Source organism: Physeter macrocephalus, chromosome 15, assembly GCF_002837175.3.
Source record: "Physeter macrocephalus isolate SW-GA chromosome 15, ASM283717v5, whole genome shotgun sequence".
In the NCBI taxonomy this organism is placed as follows: domain Eukaryota; kingdom Metazoa; phylum Chordata; class Mammalia; order Artiodactyla; family Physeteridae; genus Physeter; species Physeter macrocephalus.
In genome coordinates this window covers 15910900-15933353 of record NC_041228.1, presented here as the reverse complement: position 1 = coordinate 15933353, position 22454 = coordinate 15910900, and the positions used below count along the sequence as shown (strand labels likewise).

At 51.7% G+C, this 22454-nt stretch overlaps 1 protein-coding gene across 10 annotated transcripts in view; it reads left to right on the top strand.

Moving 5' to 3' along the window:
* The window catches only part of ZHX2 (zinc fingers and homeoboxes 2), a 182777-nt gene that overhangs the window by 63989 nt on the left and 96334 nt on the right, over positions 1–22454 (top strand). For 8 of the 10 annotated variants that reach the window (XM_028500435.2, XM_028500427.2, XM_028500434.2 and 5 more), the window contains one exon: positions 11893–11963. The exons of the other annotated variants lie outside the window; for them this stretch is intronic. The gene's annotated coding sequence lies outside the window, so the exon portion shown is untranslated. The remainder of the gene's footprint in view (positions 1–11892; positions 11964–22454) is intronic. 10 annotated transcript variants of the gene reach the window in all.

The following is a 22454-nucleotide window of genomic DNA, read 5'->3' as shown; positions in this document are numbered from 1 at the left end:
ACAACAGTGTGAGGCCCGCGTACCACAAAAAAAAAAAAAAAAAAAAAAAAGAAGTATAGGTGACTGAGATGCAGCAGGATCAAGGCTGTCACAGGAAGATCCACGATCCGGGCTTCCTTTCCATCAGGTTCTCTCTTGTGTCTTGCTGTCCCGTCATTTGCTACTTTTCTTGCCTTGACTGTTTGCAGAAATAAGAGCCCACAGGTGCTCATCTACCCCCAGACATGTTTCCCCTCTGTGTGATAAAAATATATATATGAAACCCATATGGTCCTCTGGTGTCGATTAACTTTAAAAGCACTCTCACATCTCTGTTCTCACTTGATTCACATAGAGACCCTGTGTGCACCGGCAGGGAGAGTCCCATTTTACAGACGAGGAAATAGAGGTTGAGAAGGCTCACCTTAAGGGTGCATTTATCTCCTCCTATCTCCTATGAGTATTTCCTGGGTCCTTCCTCAGGGTTTTTCTTACTTTACTGTAATAATCTTAGCAAACAGAGTCTTCGACTGCTCCCAGCCACCTCCTACACTCTTGCCACCGCTAGATTAGTAATAAATTCCTGTCAGAACGGTGGCCATCCTTTACTGAGTACCTTTGATGTGCCAGGAACTGTGCTAGGGGCTTTTCAGGTTTTACGTCCTTCTAATCCCCGCAATACCCCTTTGAGATATAGAGCATTAGGACTCCCATTTCACAGATGAGGTGCCTGAGACCACACAGCCCCGGGGCGACACGTGCCTATAGTCACACAACGAGGAGGCGGTAAACCCAGGCTCTGCACGCGTTGACACAGATTGTCCGGTGACCCCTCCCTGGTTAAAGCCTACCGGGACTGCTGGTCATGACTCCTGGACAGGACAACGTCCAAACTCCTTGCCGTGGTGTGCAGGGCCTCCCTGTGCCCACGGCACCTACCCTCCAGCCCACGTCCTAGCCCCTCCACCTTCACTCTCAGCCCCACTCAGCTACCAGCTGCTCCCTGCTCAGGCCATGCCCTTGCTCTGGACCTCGCCTCTCTGCTGCCCTCCTTGGAAGGCACACTCCTTCCCCTTCTGACTGATGATTTCCCGCCCATCCTCCAGGCACCAGGCCAAAGCCACCTTCTCCATGCAGCCTCCTCTGACCCACCATCTCCCATGCCCTTCTCCCTGCCCAGTGTCACTCTGTCCCAGGGCACCCTGAACCACACCCCATTGCAGCATAGCTCACCCGGTGTCACTGGCACCTAACATAGCCCGCAGATAGAGGGACAAAGGACAGCCCGGAGCCGTGTGGCTGGTGGAAGCACCGGACAATGTGTGCCCCGCCTAAGAGCATTCTGATTCCTTGTGGGTTTTTTTAAAACACACGCCAGCCCAACAAAACAACTTTGTGGCTGGTGTTTGAACCATGGGCCACCAGTCTGAGACTCTTGGGAGCTCCTCGGGATTCTTGTGCTTCTCTCCATTGTCAGTACTTAAATGAGGGAAGGAGGGGAGGAAAGAAGGAAGAATTTACCTTCCTAGACCTGGCAATTTGGCTTCTGTAAAACGTGGTGTATTAATTAGTCTGCTCAAGCTGCCACAACAAAATACCATAGGTTGGGTGGCTTAAACATCAGAAATTTGTTTTCTTACAGTTTCTGGAGGCTGGAAGTCCAAGATCAAGGTTCCAGCCAATTCTGTTTCTGGTAATGACTCTCTTCCTCACTTGCCAGTGGCCACCTTCTTGCTGTGTCCTCACATGGCCTTTCCTCGGTGTGTGCACTCGGAGAGAACAAGCTCTCTGCTGTCTCTTCTTATAAGGACACTAATTATATGGGGTCAGGGCCCCATTGTTATGACCTCATTTAACCTCCCTTAGAGGTCCCACCTCCAAATACAGTCACACTGGGGGTTAAGGCTCCAACATATAAATTTGGGGAGTGGAGGACAAACATTCAGTCCATAACACATGGCATTCCAGATCATTCAATCCACAAGTCTTTGCTGTGTCCTCACTATGGGGATTCTGAAAGCATTGAAGGCAAACAGCAGAGTCCAGTGGTCAAAAGCACGAGCTTTCATATCAGGCAAATTCAAGTCTGATACTTAGCTCCACCGCTTACTGGCCAGGTGACCTTAGACAACCTACCCAACTTCTCTGAGCCTCGCACTCCTCACTGTGAAAGGAGGACAATGACACCAACCGCCCAGGGTTTGCATGAGGGTTAAGCAAGATCCATGCACATCCACCACGCCCAGCAGCATTCATGACCGCCCTGGAGAAACAGTTACTGAGCACATCCTCCATGCTAGGCTGTCTGCTGGGTGCTGGGGAGCCGGTGGCGAGCAGGACAGAGCAGACCCCTTGTTCTCATTCTTCCTTGAAGAGCCAGAGAATAAACAAGGAATTATGCGATCAGATAGCAAACACGTCAGTCATTTGAGAACGGGACACAGGCCATAAGGAAATGAAAGAAGCAGAAGGCAGCAGGGGAGGAAAGGCCTCACTGGGGAGGTGACTGACAAGAAGCTGAGGGCCATTCAAAGACTCGGGGCAGAGTATTCCAGGCGGGGGAGTAGCAGTCATGAAGGCCTGAAGGTGGGCGCCCTCGGTGCCCGCGGTATTCATTCTGATGGCTGTGGTCCTATTGCACGTGCTCCCACCCTCAGAGGCCACCACCCTGGGGGGACACAGGACCTCTGCCCAGCCCTCCGGGGAGCAGGACCCAGACGAGCCCGGCTTTCCGAGGGGAGCAGCGCCTTGAGGGCTGGAGTGCTGGGAAATGGACAGCAGTGGAGGAGGAGGATGTGGCGCTTGGGGGGACGGGGAACGAGCATCCCGGGGGAGAGGGGAGTTTGGTCGAAGCACCTGGTGTCTGAGGGACCCTGGGAGACTGCCCAGGCCTGAGCCGATTCTGAGAGCAATGCCAGGCCGGGAGCCCGGGGCACCACGTGGATGACCTCAGCGTGCGCCGATAAGGGCAGCAGCCCTCGCTGTCACGGCGGGGTGGGTGGGTCTCCCCCACTCAAGAGGCAGGGCCCCCGGGCGGAAATCCAGCACTCGGAGCCATAACCAGATGTACGTCTTGTCAGGGAGAGCCGTGGCCGCGGAGAACTGGTCATGGTTTCCTGGAAACTTCCTCAGTGTGGGGCAGGGGCAGTCTGAGGATAGGTGCCAGCCAGGGCAGAGAGAGGAGGCCGTGCTGGGGGGCTGGGCCAGGGCTGCACTCTCGGGACTGTGGCCGAGCTTTCCGGGGCCACCGGGGGCCAGAGGACTCGATGCCCGTGGACCAGCGGAGGCACGTCTCCCCTTCCACAATGTGCCTGGAGTTTCCTGGCCTTCTGACACAGGTCGGCATGCCCCTTGAGGCGTGGCTGTGGGAAGAGCAGCTAGACTGGGAGATGGGACCCCTGCATCCTCATCCCACAAACTCGGATTCGAATCCAAGGACTTGCACAAGCCCAGCTTCTCCAGCCCTTGGTTCTCTCATCTACAAATGGATGGGATGAATTGGGAGCTCTCCAAGGTTCCGCCCAGCTGGACTATTTAGGCAGTTCCTTCATGTTCCTCCCTGTAGATGGGAGAAACTGAGGCCCAAGAGCCAGAGACCTGATGTGAGCCAGCCCATTTGGAGGTGGGACTGGAGCTCTAGCTTTGGCCAGAGCTGCACCCCTCCCCCCCTTGCTCCAGCGTCCTGCCTTCTCTCCCTGATCTTCTCCTTCCTGGACACCTCTTTCCCTCCTTCCCCTCTGCCTGTGCACCTCACCTGCCAGACATGGAGATTCAGCCTTTCCTGGGGTGGGTGGGTCCCAAGTCAGAACCAAGATGAGAACTCCCAGGGCCGTCAGCCATCTGTTTGTACTCACCGGGATAAGTGACCAGGACCTCCTCCAGTCAGCTTCTGTCTGAATGCTACACATCCCTCAATCCAACTCAAATGGCACCTCCACCAGGAAGCCTTCCAGATCACCCCAGCCAGAGTCAGCACCTAAGCAAGCCTTCCCCATGCATCCCACTTTATAATCTTGCTGGTGCCATTTTTACTTACTTGTATTGTAATTATTTGTGCATACATCATAGCTCCTCTACACAATTCCAAACTCAAATTGCCTCCATTTTGCCCGTGCCTATCACCAGCCTCCTCTGTGACATCTGTTGCGGTGTTTGTGTTCTAAGTGTTGGGTAGATATTTGCAGAATGAATGGAGTTTTCTTTCTTCTATGTGAAAGGATTCTTTCCTTTCAGAATGAATGGTCAGATGTGTAAGAGCGTCTCTTCTAGAGCTGCACTGGGTGGAATCTTAGCTCCACCATCTACACACGGTGGGACCTTGGACAAATTACTAACACGTGTGCCTCAGTTTCCTCACTGGTAAAATGAGGATAAGTCCTAACCCCCTACCTCACAGGGTGGCTGTGAAGACTACGCGAGTCATGTTTGTCAAGTGCTTGATGTCATGCCCAGCATAGACTTGATGTAATAAGTGAAGTTGGGAGATTCTGACAATCCAATATGCAAATTTTTATTTGATTTTTTGAAAAAATATTACACCGCCTTGCAGAATTCGAGCTTGGCTTTAGGTAGTTGCCAGATCCTTTCCAATCCTTGCATTCACAGAGCCTGCGTTGGGTATTCACTGCCATCTGCAGAGCCTCCCCGGCTACACTGGCTCGGAGCAGGGGGCAGGGAAGGGAGAGAAGAGCCGTCTCTGGCGTAACTGCTCGCCAGCTCGGGGCTAGAAGCCACATTAAGCGCTCTTACTCAATTCATGTGACTCGACAAATTTGGAATGTGTTAGGGAGAGAGAGTTTTTCCAGCTATGAGTCAGTCCATTTATGCTCTCTCACACACACGTTTAAAAATTTTAAGAAGAAAGAGACTTCAGCGAGAATCCTTTATGAGTGCAAAGTGGAACTCTCCGGAAACTGTATTTTGACCCTGAAGGCAAGTAATACTTAAGATATTTAATAAAGGGTTCGAAACAAGAGTCGAGGAGAGCAAACACAGCTAGCTGCCTTTTCTTTCTGTATTCTCAGCTGCTGCATTGCACATAGGAGGACCCGATGTACATGGCTTTATAAAGCACCTCCTGGATTCCCTGATTTATACTCAACATAGTGAGGAAAGAAATATGTGAAAGAAGGGAGGCGTAACCAGCATTTATTAAGAACCTATTATGTGCCAGATAATCGGGGCTGGGGTCGGGGTACATGTCCCAAGTTCAAGAGGCAGTGTGGGGAAAAATGGAAGGATTGTATTCAGACATGCTTGGGTTCAAACCTCAGCCTACTTTCATAATATTATCTAAGCCCCCTCTTCTCCCATTTTGTGGATGGCAAAACTAAGGCTCAGAGAAGAGAAGATAATTTGTTTGTGGACACAAAGCTCTTAAATGGTAGAAATCATATTCTAAACTGGGTCTGTGAGTCTCCCTATGGTAAAGAAATTTGGGTTAAATTAATGTCCTCAGGGGCTGAGTTTCCCCACCAAGGAGGGAAACAAAGACACCCATTCTCGGAGATCACATCCGCATATCCTAAGCAGGTACCACTTTCTCGCAGACCAGTCCCTTTAACCACCTCCTGCCACTTGCCTTTGAGTCCCGCCCGTTCGGGATTACAAAAAACCTGCTTCTCGTCCAGGCTGGTCCTCTCTGCTGTTGTTTACTTTAAAGAAAGAAACCACCACCCGCCCAGAGGGCTTGTATTTCCAGCTCACTTACATCTCTTTTGCAAGGGTTCATTTTCATAGACTCCCAATCTCCAGGGAGCTGTGTCTTTCCCTCGGAAACATGAGCTGTAATCAAAGGTGTATTCATCCCCGCACATCTGCCAGCAGCCACGCCGGAGCCACGGTTCCCCGAGGCCTGACAGAAGGAGGCTCAGGCCAGGTGCCCGGAGAGAATTTTTCCCTACACAAATCAGATTGTCCCGTGGTTGCCCTTTGTAGAGATGGCAGAGTCCCAGGCGGTGCTTCTCAGATTGCTGGAGGACCTTGATGGGGCCGGGGGTAAATAAGATTCCACCCTCCGTTCAACAAATACTACTGAGGGCCACCACGTGTGGAGAACTGCAGACACTGAGAATCCAACTCTTTCGGTGACTTCCCGTCACTCACAGGGATAGGGACCCAGCTTCTTAAAGGCCAGCAAGTCCCTGGAAGATCTGGCACTTGCTCTTTCTCTGCCCTGCTTGGCTGTGGCCACCCCAGCCAGCTTCCACTGCTTGGTGACCAGTATGCCTCCTCCCCCTCGGCCCCATACACGCTCTCTCTGGCTTTCTCGATTCTTCCTTCCCCTCTTGGCCAGGTTTGCTGCTGCCTGCCTTTCAGGTCCAGCTCCCCGCCCCGCCCCCCCCCCCCCCATCTGCCGTATCCTCACGTGCCTCTCCTGGCTATCTTGCCACCGTTGCACGTGCTTCAGGTAGCACCGTCACGCCACTGGAGTCTCTTATCCAACCCAACTGCAAGGGCAGGGCTCACCTAACGTCCCCAAGCACGGGCCCATAGTCAGTGCCCCATAGTTACTGGAGGAATGAAGAGACAGCAGTGAGCAAATCAGACGCTGCCCTGCCCGCTGCTGGGCACATCTTCGTGGAGTGTTGATCGTACTTGACAGTTTTCAGGGGGAAATATTTGGAAACCAATACAGATCAATTCTAGAGTAGAATTCAGTGTCCTGGTGAACGTTCAAGGTGTCGAGCTGCACCCTCGCACGTCGGCGAGGTTATGAACTCAGCCTCCTCCGTACTCCTGGGGGCGTCTCAGTGGAAGACCAGGTTAGGGGTGACGGGAGAGGTGGCCCAGTTTGCCAGCAGCTCAAGTCATGGAGCCAAAGTTTAAGAGGCAGTGGGGCGGGGATGGGAGGGGGAATGGAAAGACTACCCTCAGTCAGGCCTGAGCTCAAACCTCGGTGCTGGACATTTTACGCTTATGACACACGCAACGTGTTTGATCGCTCTAAGACGCAGGTTTGTTGTCTGTAAAAGGGGTATATGGATGCGTGCTCGTCAGACTTGCTGCGGGAAAGATAGACGAGCCATGTGGAGGGCCCAGCTCAGCGTCTGGCTCAGAGCAAGCCTTGGGGAAGTGTTGGCGTTTGTGCTCGTCATTCGCTGCTGGCTCTTATGAATTAAAGGCTGTTGTTGGTGTCCAAAGTGGAACATTTTCTGGAGCAAAGACAGGCAACTTAAGGCTGCACTTCTGGCTCGCAGAATGATGGCTGCACAGAAGCGGCCTGTAGTTTTCCACCTTCGTTGAAGTTGACCTTCCTCTCTCGTATCCAATCTGCACTGGCCCTGGCCTGAGACGGTCACTCGCCAACTCTGTCCTCCACGGGTCCCTCACCCTCTCCTCCATATGAGGCCATCACCTCGGGACATCATGGCCTGTTTACTAGAATTTCTCAGTCATCTGCTAAACGTCTGCCGAGTGAACAAATGGACTGGAATAAACTACGTGAGAGGGAGTGACCCTGGGGAAGGGTGTTTTTCTTCTTCTGCAGACCGTCAAATCACCGTTCCTCTTTCCCCCCTCTGCAGTTGTCTTGCCATCTAGGTAGGTTTAAACTAGGCCAAAAGGGAATAGGAGGGACCTGTAGGGAAAATCCTACAGGCAGATTTTTCCTCATTGGGATTTTGTGCCATGTGACCATTTTCTGGGGAAAGGAGTTCTGAGCCAGGAAGACTGGAAATGTGTGCCCATTAAGAGCTCGAAGGACAGCGAAAAGCCCTTGACTTCATTTATGCTGCTCGCGAGGAAAGCTGCCATTTCCACGTGCAGGAACTGCGGTCGGCACCGTGGCATTGGATCCCCCAGGCAACCCAAGGAGGCAGGTTCTGTTTAGAGCCCCACTTGGCTGCTAAGAAAACCAAGGTCCCCGGGAGGGAGGTGCTTGGCGTCAGGGCGCAGAACGAGCGTGTGAGAGAACCAGGACCAGACTCAGAGGTCCTGTCTCCAAGACCAGTGCTCTTGCCCCCATGCTGGTAAGGAAGGATCCAGTGTCTAGTGGGTGATGCTGCGGAGCTGAGTTCCAGGATAAATGGGGAGGATGTAACAGATTCATTGAGACTCCCCAGCTCTGAGAAGAATTCACTGTGTGGCCCCAGCCAAGCCCCACTCCACGCCTCTGTGCTTAAGAAGAAGCACCTAGTCAGCTGAGGATAATAATAAGTATTATCAATAATAATAGTAGCTATCATGCCTGATTACACGATTCTAAGTGTTTTGTATGTGTTACCACCCTGGGTCCTACGGGGTAACTCGGGGTTAATTTGGGGAAGAAGGAGAACAGAGCATTGAAGAGAGAGGGTCTAAGACAGCATAGCCATATGGCTGCAGCGGACATAGTGGGTTCAAGAAGCTTAGGCATCCGTGAGCCTAGAACACTGTGGAGCAAAGGGCGCGGGGAGCAATGAGCAGGGGCCAGACCTCTCAGGCTCCAAGACCCCGGGGTAAGCAGTGTGGTTTTTATCCTGAGACAAATGGGGCGTTCATTAACTTCTCCCACCTGTACCACCTCTATGTACATTGTCCTTCCTCACATTCAGTTTATTATGTATCTTTCTCCTTTTTTATACCGTGAGTTTCCTAAGGGTAGGGATTGGGTCTTATGTATGTATGTATTTATTTATTTATGGCTATCTGGTGCTTAGCACAGAATCAGGTATATATGGATAGTCAATAGATGGTTGTTCATCAGATGTTTAAAATATTCAACATTTAATAATAGTAACATGTTCAATATTTAATAACTATATATTATATATTTGTTATATATCGATATTAGTACCTGTAATATAACTTCCATTATGCAGGCATTTCTGCTCTAAAATGATATATGCGTGCCTATAAAACCCTGCACTCTGAAAAATTCAAAAATCACAGCGCTTTGGGAACAATTGGGCTGTAGCAGAGCATTCACAATTCATGTGACTCTGTAATGAAGCACAATCCAGGTGATGATACCAAGCAGAGTTCAAAGGGCATGATACATTTTGGATGAGGGGCTTCCCTGGCCGTGCAGTGGTTGAGAATCCACCTGCCAATGCAGGGGACACGGGTTCGATCCCTGGTCCGGGAAGATCCCACATGCCGTGGAGCAACTAAGCCCGTGCGCCACAACTACTGAGCCAGCGCTCTAGAGCCCGTGAGCCACAACTACTGAGCCCGTGTGCCGCAACTACTGAAGCCCACGCGCCTAGAGCCCGTGCTCCACAACGAGAGAAGCCACCGCAATGAGAAGCCCGCGCACCGCAACGAAGAGTGGCCCCCGCTCACCGCGACTAGAGAACGCCCGCGCGCAGCAACAAAGACCCAACACAGCCAACAATAAATAAATAAAATAAATAAATTTATATTTTGAAAAATTTGGATGAAAACAAATATAGCAATAACTTTAGGACCTGAGTAACTATAGGACAATATTATTATTTTTAAAAGGGGGAAAACTTGATGGAAGGGGCTAGAGAAGGATTGAGGCTGATGGGTTTAGAGACAGAAGGGGGCAGCTCATCTTTATCAGGAGTTCCCCGTGGAAGAGCAGTTTCAGGCTCTGCCAGAGTGTAGGAGGGACACATGGTTTCTCTAGCCCATGGCCTTTGCACAAAGACCAGGAAGAACCAGAAACAGGAGTGGCTAAGACAGAGCACGTGGCCACTGGAGCCCAGAGGAGGAGCTGGGAGGGCGGAGTCCCCCGTGGCTTGTTCTACCCAGCTGTGTGTACCTTGCATCCAGCTGCCCGCACTTGGTGGTGCAAAATATTAATGTGCTGGGAACATTTGCCTATGAACCAGTGCAAACTCCAGGTTTTATTGACCCCTATATACCTTATATACACTAATCTTCCTCGCGGAAGCAAGTGCAGCAGATCAAACCATTACATAATGGAATACATGACTAACTGATAAACCAAGAATGCCCACTGGCCAGTTTACATCAGGTAAGGTACCAGTCACACACCCTGTGTGGGTTGTAGACTGTTTTCCTCTTGGTTCATGAGTCTATTCAGTAAACCCATTCAGTTAGCAGAAGGTAAAGCAAGACATATGGAGTGGGGTGACACGAAGCAAGGGCATCATAAACCTGTGATGTGATCGCTTCCCCCATCAGAAGCAGCTGAGCTCACACTTCTGGACGTGGACTTAGAGGACCTCAACCCCAGCCTGCCCGAAAGCTGTGTGACCTCGGGAAAATCACTTAACCTCTCTGTGCCTCAGTTTCCTCAACTGCAGAGTAGCACTAGTGACACTTCCCAAGTTCTTTGAAAGAGCAGATTAGCTGGTGGATGAAAAGTTCTTTCTAAACTATAAGGGGCTTTACAGAGTATTGTCCTTCCTGCAAATCAGTGCTGGGATACTCAGCTTAGCTTGCCTCCTAGGGTAGCTTCTCCTGCTGGATGGCTAGTTCTAAGGGCAGAGGGCAAATGCAGCTAAACTGGAATCAAAATAAATTAATCCCTGGGATTCAATGCAGAAGCTTGAATGAACTTTGGGAAATTTTGCCGGCGTCCGGCGGCCTCTGTGGAGCCCCTGCCTCCACAGTATCTGATGCCTCCCTCTCTGAGAGCTCACCCGGCAGCCTCCGTCTCCAGGCCTGAGGTCATCAGCCGACCCCTGGCCCGCTGCTCCTCCCCAGGCCCCTCCCACCAAGCCAGGCCCGCCTGTCCCATCACCCTCTCATCTTGTTTCCCCAAAATCGTGCAGAGGAAAGGAACACCGATTCCGGAATCACATGAACACGGGTTTGAATGAGCTCCACCACGCAGCAGCTCTAAAATCATAATAGCCATGCTGTGGTTTCTTGAACCTATTTCTTCACCTTGGGAACGGGCTACAACTTCCTGACTTCTTTTCTTCCTTCTCTGACTAAGAGGATTAGAAATGCACACTTTGCAGACTTTAATGTGCCCAGGAATCACCTGAGGAGCTTGTTGAAAAGCAGGTTCTGATTCTGTAGGGCTGAGTGGGGCTCGAGAACCGCCCCTTCCAGCAAGCTCCCAGGTGATGCGATTTCAGTTTTGACTATGGATCCGGGGTATGAAGCGCCTGCCATATAGTATGTACTCAGTCAATAGAAACTGTTGCCGTGAAGATTCTTCCCCCCCAAAGGGTGCTCCTTTGAGAACAGCGGTAGACGAATAGAGAAACCTCTGCTCCCCTCAGAATTCTGAGGGCCACAAGAAAAAACAAGTTTGGCTTTAAAGGTGGGCAGGGCGTGGGGAGCGAGGAGAAGCGTGGCCCCGGCAGCAGCTCATCGGCAGGCTCTCCACGCTCACGTGTGCGCTGCAGGTGGGCCTCTGCCTGACTGCAGAAACCTCTAGAGCTCAGGCCTCGACTTGCCACGCGGGGAACGCATCCTCCGAGCCGGGCGCACGCATGTTCCTCCGGCTACAGCTCTCCTGAGGAATTTTCAAAGCGCACAGGGCTCGCCCGGCGGGTGTCTCCCAGGATGGAAATCCACGTCGGGGGCTTTTGTTTTCAGGACTGCGGTATCTTTCGGACTCGAGGCCTTGCGTGCAGAGCTTTCCCCCTCCACCCTCACCAACGTGGAGCCGGGAACCCCCGCTGCTGCTAGGAACGGACACCAAAGACTCAAGGAAACTCGGAGTGGGGTTCAAGAGCCGCCTCCGCAGCCCCACCCAGCAGATTTGGCATTTAGTTTCGCTCTTCTAAAAGGCCTGCTTCTCAAAAAACTGCTGACTCACCCAGAGTAAGGGTCTCTTTTTTTTTCTTCTTCTTCTCAGCATCGTCCCAAAGCCCTGAGGTTCTTGAGGGCAGTTTAAAGAGCCCCCCGATCCTGACCATTTCCTTTTTCTTTCTCCTCCCCATCTCCATCCCAGGATCCTAGTGCCTTAGTCCTTCTAGAAATGAGAGTTGAACCCCCATTTGCCTTGTTCTGCCTTTAATATTGAGTATCTCTTCTTTGTAGGTCTTGACGCACTGTCTGCTCTCAGAGTCAAAGTGTAAAAAGATTTCCAGGATGTAAGCAATATGGGACTGGTGAGTGACCCGTGTGTTTGGCGGAGGTCGGGGCCTCAGCTGGATTTCAGGAAGGGAAGGGAGATGAATGGAAGGGGCAGGGGCAGCTGAGCTTTTGCGCCACTGAAACGGTTTCCCTCCAGATGCAGCTGGAAACGGCGCACAGAGCAGAGAATCCAGGTGTGACTCCCTTGGAATTCACTGGGTCCCTGCCCGTCCCTCCCCAGAAGCAAAGGGAACATGCAGGTGGCTGTGCCGACCTCTCTTTGCTCAGATGACAACTCAGGCTCACCATCCGGAGGCTTCGTGCTGGGAATTGTTCTCTAACCCTGTAACCAGGGTTAGGGACGTATGCTTGGACTAGAGAGGGAACTACCGGGCTCACACCAGTTTGTAAACCATAGCCCTGAGGAGACGTGTGTAAATGGAGGTGAGAACGCCACCTTTGCACCTTTGAACGGCTGTCACTGGCAAGAGGGCAGCTATTGACTCAGCCTAAGGGGAAATTCCTAACAAGAGGTTGACAACGGTAAAATCGATGTCCATTAGAGGTAGTGAGTTCCCTGTCGCTGGCAGAATTCAAGCACAGGTTGGAGAAGCACGGATGGGAAATGTTGAAGGGAGGAGGGGTTTTGACAGGGTAGCGTTTTACAGACTGTTCCATGATGACTGAGAATCCCGGCGGGGCAGGAGGGTGAGGGAGAGAGTTTAGGGAGAGTGAACGAGGGGAACTTGTGAGCTCACACACACACTCTCTCGGCGCTGCCTGTTTTATGGGGCAGGGTGCCGCCTTAAGACAGTTTAGAAGCTACTGGATGAGACGGTCTATCCTCAGACCTGTTGTCCATCGGCCAGCTGTACCTGAGCTTATGCCAGACGCCCACACATCACACTTGTGACCCCAAACACCTGGTCTATGTGAAGGGGTGGGCAACTCTCCAAGCGCGATAGGGGCTCTGACCAGAGGCTCGAGGGAGCTCTCCCCCATACTAGGACCACCAAAAGAGTTGCCGGCGAGTTGCGCCTTCAAGAGACTTGCCCGGGATCCCAACCACACAGACCGGAAGGGGAGGCACAGGGTTGGGGCGGGGGACGCTGCGGCACGATTCCCCAAACCCCCAGACTGTGGGAGGACATGAGCATGGCTTCCCCAAGGGAGCTGGGCTCCTTTGGTAGGACCACGTTCTCCAGTGACCAAAACCTGGCCCAGTGAGCGTAAGAAGAATCACGCTACAGACGCCAGTGGCGAAATTGCCCGGGAGAGACACCCATTGCCAGGGAGAGGGTCTGAAGGTCTGAATAATGAGCACGGGGGGCTTCCTTTGTGCTTTGTAACTGGGTCTTCTTCCCCCGGGCCTGGGTCAGCTGCAGCACAAAATGTGTAGCGAGGGCAAGGCGCTGTGGGAGGCCAGAGATGGGGTTTTTCTTTAAGAAACTGAAGCCTGGACGAGAATCGAGTTTGACAGTCATTGTGCAGAGGCTGTACGTTCAGCTGAGTCCTGAGTGCTGTGCGGTGGGCGGACGGGTGGGAGAGGAAGGGGAGGGGGCTGAACAGGAGCTTCAGCTGTGACTTGATGCTTCCTTGGCAAGTCTTCAAGCATGAGTTGGGCTTTGAGGACAGAGGCTGTGTCCTTGATTCAAAGGACCTGGCATATAGTAGGTCCTCAAGAAGTGATTGTCGAATGACTAAAAGGGAAAGTGAGGAGGAGGCAGCTCAGGAGGCCGTGTCTGTGGTTAAGAGCAGGGCCCCTGGAGTCAGACGGCAGGGTTCCAGTCCTGCCTCTTCCGCTAGCTGCGTGGCCTCAGGCAAGCTGCCCACCTCTCTATGCCTCAGTCTCCCCATCTGCGAAATGGGTGTCATGATAGCACCTACTGCATAAGGGGGCTGTGAGGAGTCAATGAACTGATTCATGCAAAGCCGCTGGGTCCTGTGCCAGCACATCGTAAGTGCTCAATAAATATTAGCCCTTATTCTCATTCTAGATGTGGGACATGACCCCAGATTAAGGTTCAATGTTGGGATGGGAAATGGCAACATAGGTGAGAGGACAGAGCACTGGACGGGGAGTCAGAAGCCCTGGCTTAGCTGCAGGGAGGGGATGAGGAATGTGATCACTCCCCCTAAGCGCACTCTACAGCAGAGATGCTGCGAGAAGGCGGTCAAGGGCGGCTCCATTTTTCCTGCTCTCCCTCTGGTGGTCCCAGCACTGGTTCAAAGGCAGGGGCAGCTCAGCCCTTTATTACTAGCTGGGGGCCTCATGGTGAGTGGTTTGACTTCTCAGGACCTCTCTTTCTCCCAATAAATGAGAAAACAATGCGGGCATCCTTCCCTCGCAGAAGTGAAAAGCACGGGTATGAGGGGCTGTTGGTACAGATGGAAAATCGTTTAGGACTTGCGCTTGGGTAGCGCAGTCTGGAGTTTCACAGTCAATGTTGGTTCACCATCCCTTCTCCAGTGAGGCCTGGCTGTCTCAAGACAGATTCTCAAAACGATGCTTCACTTCGCAAAAGGCACCATTCACCACCCAAGATTTGTAGCATATTTCAGATAAAATGGCATTTGCCTAAAGCATTTGTCAGGGTCACATTTCTTGCATTAGTGGTAGACCTGCGACTATGGAACAGGCTTACTCGGGGGCCTACCTTTTGCCTCTCCTGACCCATCGCCCTGTGATCCTAGCTGGAATTTAATAAGATGGTAGTTTAAGCCAAAATTGTTTATGGCATAAGCACAGCCCCTATGCCTATGGGGATCCTAAAAGCTGTCACTCATATCTGTCTCCTTCTCCCTATGTACCCCCTAACATCTGCCAAGCGACCCCAACTTCAGTTCTACCTTTAGTGGGAAGGGGACAGGGATGAGGCAGGGAGCAGCTTCAAAGGCAAAGCGGTCAGAGAGAAGAGGTCCCAATTCCTGGCTCCGTCAGCCATTTGACATCTCTCAGCTTCTGTTCCACCTCTGTTCCCATGAGGCGACTGGGCTAGGTCAGGGGTGGCAAATAGATTTCATCTCCCGTCCATTCGGATCAATTGGTCATGGCTGCCAGGGGCACTGTGTGGAGAAGGATTCTGAGGCATACGCAGGAAGGAGTGTGCTGCAATGGATTAGTGATGTCTGCTGGGGAGCAATAAGGAGGACGTAGCACACGTGCTACCTTTTGGCATCTGAGACAAAGCGATTTCCAAGGCCCCTGCCTGCTCTCACACTTCGTGCTTTTACCTAGCAGACTCGTTTTACATCAGAGAGGCAAAGCACAGCAAAACCTCATTAATCTGGACCACTTTAGTACCAAGCCTAGTGAGTGAAAAGTCTTAATCTGAGGGTGTCTTCTGCATGCAGGTGAGCTCTATTATCCTTCAGTACACGGAGTCGGCTCAGCCCAGCTAGCTGACAGGTGCGGAGAGAGGGGCCTCGGTGATCTGTGCTTGCATGTCTGACCGTATGGCTGAGCGCCCCTGACCTGTACTTCTAGGGCACTTACTCTGTTTATGAGCTTAGGATGGATACCAACGAAACTCTCACAAAAGCAGGACGTTTTCTGAAGTAGCAGATCATTCCGTGGGCAGCTTTGCTTCTATTTCAAATTGCCAAGGGATCTGAATTAGAGAGACTTCACCGCACTAGCTGGGAATAAGCTGTTTTTCCAGAATTATTTGCAGAAGATGAGACAAAGTAGTTCAGAACTAGGTTTCCCCTGAGTTTCCCAATCTGTAGAATGGGGATATAACATACCTCGCAGGGCTCTGCAGGAGAGTAAATGAGATAAAATGTGGCAGAGACCTAGCAGGAGCTCTTGCTCACAAAATATGGTCAAAAGATGCTGTTTCTTCTCCCCTTCTATCACTTCCCGTCCATAAGCACCCTGAAAGAAGAGCTTTCTTCTTATAATATGAGAAAAATGAAGTTACAGATTGTTTTAATAGTATCATACTTTCAAATGACTCCTGTTAGTTTTCCAGAGGCTCAGTTTTCATTGCTGATGATTCTCCACTAGGAGAGGTCCACTTAAACCTTCAACTTGAGTTACTCTACTCTCGGTCTTCTGCAGGGAGTAGCTGACGCCCCAGGGGTCCTAACATGCATGCACACGAGTGTCTTGGTAGGGGGTGTCTCTGGAGGGGACTGAACCCCGCAGTGACTGGACCACGTCTTCCCTTCAGCTCAGCAAGTGTCAACGCCCGAATTCACTCCCACTGCAGGGAGAGCGTGTACCGCCAAGGTGGTTGAACGCCAGGTTGGCACCCACTGAATTTGAGTGGGAGCGTGTCTACAGGATGGGCTTTACCTGTTCAAAATGGGGAAGAAGTCTGAACTGGAACTCCTCTTTCACCCTCAGTTTCTGAGACTCTTCAAGAGAAGGATTCAGTTTACACTTAACTAAACATCAAGACCAGTTAAATCAGTACGAAGCGGGGATTGGAACTCATGCACAGCGGGAGGAGGAGAGCCTCTGGTCACAGAAGCCGAGGGCAGGGGGAGGGCCTGGAAGCCCAGCTGAGCTCATTAGGCCTCCTGGGTTGTTGGCCCAGAGCTGGGTTCTCAGGGGGGCACCAGGCACGTGCACGCCCGTTATTCTGGCCACCTTGAGCATCTGGCCTGGTGGGCTGGGTCAGATAACCTCATGCTTCTCTTCTGTCCTCTCTCCGAGGCCTAGAGCAGAACGGCTCCCCTGCCTAAGCAGCAGCCCCGCCAGAGAAGGCGTGGCCAGTGGTCACCCTACTGTCCCACTGGCAGGGAAAAGAGGAGTGGGGCCCATCCTGCCCTCCCGGCCTTCCCGCTGAGGCGCCACACCCTGGTGCAAGGACCCCGTCCTGCGTCCCTCGCCTCATCCTTGTCTGGCCTCAGACTCCTAGCTCCTGAAGATGGAGCTGAGGGCACCGTGGACCGTGGGGAAGCCTTGGGGTTAGAAGGCATAGGCTCGCCTGGGGAGCTGGCCCCCGGAGGCCTGGGCAGGCAGGGGCGTCACATCACTCCAAACTCAGCAGGTGCCACAGTTCCCTGAGGCCCTTGTCTCCTCTCTGGGCTCCCACAGAGGGTACTGTGTACACCCCCCAGCGTGAGGCAGCACTGCAGAGCACTTAAATCCGTGCACTCTGGTGCCAGACTGGCTCCGTTAGAATCCCAGCTGTACCTTTGCTAGCCCTGTGATCTTGACCAAGTTATTTAATGTCTCTGTGCCTCAGTTTCCTCATCTTTAAAATGCGCCACTGGATAGGGTAGTTATGACGATTACCGAGCTTATGAAACATGCTTAGAGCAGTGCCTGGCACTGAGGAGAGGTGTCAGTAAAACAAAATCAGTAGGTAAAGAAATGCAGAAGTCAGTGTGTCGTGTGATCGCCCGACTGACACCAAGACAGTCAGTTTCCTACCCACAGAAATGAAGTCCCTCATTCGACCTGTGGGTTCAGGGAGGCTTTCAACTAGACCCCGAAGGAGGGGTAGGATTTCTGCAGAAGGGGAGGAAGGGGCAGCCTGGGCAGAGGTGCCGAGGGAGAGGAAGACGTGCGGAGGGTGTCGGGAAGCCTGCTGTGGCTGGAGCAGGGAGAGCCTGGTTGGGGAGCATGTGGCAGTTGAGATGGGCAAGCTCGGCTGAGTCAAGCCGCAGAGGTTCCCGAATGCCATGCTCAGGACTGGACTGTTTGCAGGAAGCAATAAGCAACTTTCAGAAGTTTTAAACCAAGCGACGCAGCCTTGGGTTTAGAAGCTTGACATGGTCACAGCGCAGAGGGTAGGCTGCAGATAAGAGAGATCGAAGACAAGGCAGCAATCGGGGCAGTTGCAGAGAGATGACCCTGGAGACAGGGTGTGGCCACCTGAACCGAGGCAGTCCCAGCAGGGGTGAGAGTGGGGTTCGCTGAGGAGTACCAGTTCAGAGAAAGGCAGCAATCAGGGGGCAGCTGCAGAGAGATGACCCTGGAGACAGGGTGTGGCCACCTGAACCGAGGCAGTCCCAGCAGGGGTGAGAGTGGGGTTCGCTGAGGAGTACCAGTTCAGAGAAAGCATTGACTGGACTTGAACATGAAAAGTGAGGAAGGAGGGGTCAAGAGCGAGCCCCAGGCTCCCGGCTTGGGAATCTAGGAGAGTGATCCCGTTAACCAGGTAGTGCACAGGTAGGCAAAAAGTAGCGTATGTCGCAGAAGGTACTGGGGACATGGCACTGGGCACACCGGTGGGACGCCCGGGGCCTGGGAGACAACATAGAGCAGTGGTTGAACAAGTGGTCTCAGGAGTCCAAATGGCTTGAATTGAAATCCTGGGGGGGGTCCTTTAACGTTCCTAAGTCTCAGTTTCTTCATCTGTATAATGGGGATTTTGCAGCTAATCAGCTGCCCGAGAGGGTCATTCCGGTCAGTACATGGAAAGTGTTAAGAACTATGCCTGGCACAGAGGAAGTGCTCAATAAATGTGATCCAGAATTACATTAGTATTAGTGTTGATAGTAATTCTAGGATTAGTGTTTGTATCATCGTCCTAGTGGAAATGTCCAGCATGGGCCTGGAACACAGAAGCAAGCTCAGGTCGGGATGGATTAATTCAGGAGTCATCCTTATATAGGTCAGTGATTATCTGTCAACCTGGCCAGTGTATGCTTGGGGGAGGAAAAGGCGAGCGTGACCTGGGTTCTTTTCGAATCGTATCCACTTCCCCGACTGCGACATAGCCCCACCCCACCTTTGCTGCCCTATGAAAATTCAAGGAGGGAGGGCAGGCGTCACCGTCACCCAAGGACATGTGCCACATCCCTCAGGCCTACTGGGACAGAATAAGGATGGACGGACAGCGGATGAAGGAGATAGGGGAGGCCACGGGGGGATTGCGCTCTCTCGGGGACAGCTCAGAGCCAGAGGACAGAACCCTGGGACACCATCAACATGCAAGAGGCAAGACCAGAAGAAACAGCCTAACCAGGAAAGCAAGTCACAACCGTCCCCTGTGCCACAAATGTGAAAATCACTCAGCCCTAATGCACTAGACATGAAGACTCCGCCGTGGGCCGTTGGTTCTCCCACAGATCCAGGTGCAAGTTCAAACCACATGCCCGTTCAGCAGCCCATGAGGGGCTCTTCACTCCTTCTTCCGCCAGCAGCAGTAGACTTGACATCTCTGAGCTAAGCAGGAGAAGCGAGGAGAGAAGGGAGAGATGGCAGCCCACTCTCCCCTACCGCCGTCCATCCAAAAATTTGCCCCAGGGGACTTCCCTGGTGGTCCAGTGGTTAAGACTCCGAGCTTCCACTGCAGGGGGCACCGGTTCGATCCCTGGTCGGGGAACTAAGACCCCGCATGCCTCGCAGTGGGGGCAGATAAATAAATAAATAAATCCAATGTTTTACATTTTAAAACATAAAAATAAAAATTTGCCCTAAGTGCCCACTCCTAAACCCCACTCCACGTTACTCTAGAGGCCAAAGTGTATCGGCCAAGGAGAGGATAACACCTGAAACTAGTAGGGAACTGTACTTAAGTGGATATTGGATTATATTAGTCAGACTTTTAGGTACAAAATAAAAATCTAATTCATATTGACGTAAGTGTAAAACAAAAAAGCAGCTCGTGTAATTGAAAAGTCTGAGCTGGTCTGGCTTCGAGCCCAGCTGGATCTAAACAGTGCTGGCGGGTGTGGGTTTTCTCCATCTCCTGCCTCAACTTTCTCCTACGCAGCTTTCCCAAGGCATGTGTCCCCCACTGACCCAGGCCCTTCTCTCTGCAGCCCCCTCAGAAAGAGGGTGTTGCTTCTGTCATCATCCTGGCAAATGCCCTGGAATTGAGAGGGTCAGGCTGCATGTCCATCCCTAAGCCAAGGGTTGCTGGCTGAGGAGTGTGCAGAGAAGGCCTCCTCCTCCAGACTGTGTGGGATGCCACGCTCGCTTCTGGTGGCTCTCCCAACACTGGGGAGTCCTCTCGTGTGTAGGACAAACGGTATATTAATTTCCTATTTCTATTGCTGCTGTGACACATGCCTTAGTGGCTTGAACCACACACATTTATCATCTTAACAGTTCTGGAGGTCAGAAGTCTGAAATGCATCTCACTGAGCTAAAATCAAGATGGCAACAGGTTGCATTTCTATCTGGAGACTCAAAGGGAAAATCTGTTTCATTGAATTTCCAGCTTCCAGAAGCTTTCCGAATTCCTTAGCTCATGGCCCCTTCTACCTGCAAGGCCAGCAATGGCCAGTTGAGTTTTTCTCGGGCCGTGTCACTCTGAGGCTGGCTCTTCTGCCTCTCCCTTCCATCTCTAACTTAGCTCTTGTGATTACATCATGCCTACCCAGATAGTCCAGGATTATCTATTTTAAGGTCAGCTGATTTGCAGTCTTAATTCCGTCTGCTACCGTAAGTCCTCTTTGCCATTTAAGATAACATATTCACAGGTTCTGCGGTTCAGGGTAAGGGCATCTTTGGGGGCTGTTATTCTGCCTGCCACAGTGATTGTTATAATCATCAATTCTAACCTTGATCCAACACTGACCTTGTGCAAAGCCATTTGCTAAGTCCCTTACATGCCCTTAACTCATTTCATCCCCATAACTACCCAGAGGGAGGTACAGCAGATCTCTCCATCTTACCATTGAGGAAACTGAGGCACCGAAAAGTTAATGACTTCCAAGGTCATAGATGCAGTGACAGTAGAGTTGAGGCTGGACTGCAGACCTGCCAGACCCCAAAGTCTGGCTCTTAACCAGGAGGTCAGCTGATGGAGGATGTCAGGAGTCTCCGAATAATAGAAAATAGAGATTCTTTCCTACAGTAGTCAAGGAAGATGGGGTGGCGGGGAGGTTGTCTGGTGCCAGACCCCCTGGGTTTATGTCCCAGCTCTGTCCCTTACTAGTGATGTGACTTTGGCCAGGTCACCCCACTCCCGTCTGCCCCCCTTTCCTGGACAATGAAATGAGCATTACAAGGCTATAGTGAATCACTGTGGCTGGTTTGATTTTGATTTTTAAAGTCAGACAAATTCTTGGACCCCAATTTTTCTTTTCTGTGTAGCTTCAACCTACTTTTAGTGGGGGGGAATAAAAAAACAAAAAAACATGTCTACATCTCCCTTTACTTTGCTTTCCTTTTTTCCTCTATTTCCTCATAAGGCAGCATGGCAGGGACTGGCCAACCAGGCCTATCTCTGAGTAGCCTGGGAGCTAAGAATGGCTTTATAATTTTAAAGGATTGTTTAAAAAAAAACAACAACGACGACAGTATGTGACAGAGGCTGCATGTGACCCACCAGGCCTAAAATATTTACTATCTGTCCCTTTCCAGGAAAGGTTTGCCGACCTCAGAAAGAACATGGGTAGTAAGAGTAAAGCAGACCTGGGTCTGGGTCCGGCACTGGCTGGTCAGGGCCCCATTAGACCTTTAGGCCCTGAAAGCATGGCGAGGCCTTCCCTCGGAGGGGAGGGGGGCTTTCGTAACCCCCCTCTGCAGCAGCCGTGCCCATAGCAATAGCAGAGGAGGTGTTCAGGGTTTATTGAGCATTTACTCTGGGCCAGTGCTGAGCTACGAGCCTCCTCGTCTCCTTGAATCCCCTCACCAGCCCTCTGAGGGACCCACACTATGAACGCCTGTGATGTCTGGGGCAACAGAAGCTGCCTGGGGGAGCAGGTCGCCGAGTCACGATGACACAGGGAGAGGAGACGGAGCGGGGACTTGAACCCCGGTGGTCCAGTTCTACACTCTTCCACGCTGCTTCCCTGTCGTTGCCATAAGCTCTCCTTTCAGGCCAAGCCCTCCTCCATCTACTCTCCTCACCTCTTTCTCCCAGCTCTCCGGCAAAATTCCTTTCCACTGCAAAAGAGAAACTGAAAAATGGAAGAGCTGTGAGAGACAGCTCAGACTCGAACGTCTAAAGTTTTGTTTACAGCATCCATCCATCATCCATCATCCATCCATCTGTCCGTCACCCTCCCATCCATCCATCAAGCAAACACAGCACAGCCCCAGGAACTCACGAGCGCCCACATCTTTGACAGTGACAACTGGGGTAAACCCCAAGCCCTTGGGTCCTCCAAATTCACTGTCACGGGGAGGTGCCCAGAGAAGCTCATTAAAGAGCACCGAGCATTTGATTAACATGCTGCAATTCGGGCAGCACCAGACTATTTCAGCACCCCTCCCCCACCCAGTTACCATGACAACACTATTTTAACAAACAGCTCCTTAATATTTAATGAAAATTACACTCCTGACAGGCAATCAGAAGAGCAACCACACTACAAAGCACTTAGAGGACATTTTTGCACAAAGCCATCAGTTCCCCCTGATCCCCATGTGCCATCCGTTGCCAGAAAATGCAAGGTTCTGGGGGCTGGGAGCCAGCGTGATGCCAGGCCTCCATTACCCGCAGCAATTAAGGGCCGTCGCTTCCTTTTATTTATTTATTTATTTATTTATTTATTTTTAATTTATTTATTTAATTTATTTATTTTTGGCTGCGTTGGGTCTTCGTTGCTGCGTGCGGGCTTTCTCTAGTTGCGGCGAGCGGGGGCTACTCTTCCTTGCGGTGCGTGGGCTT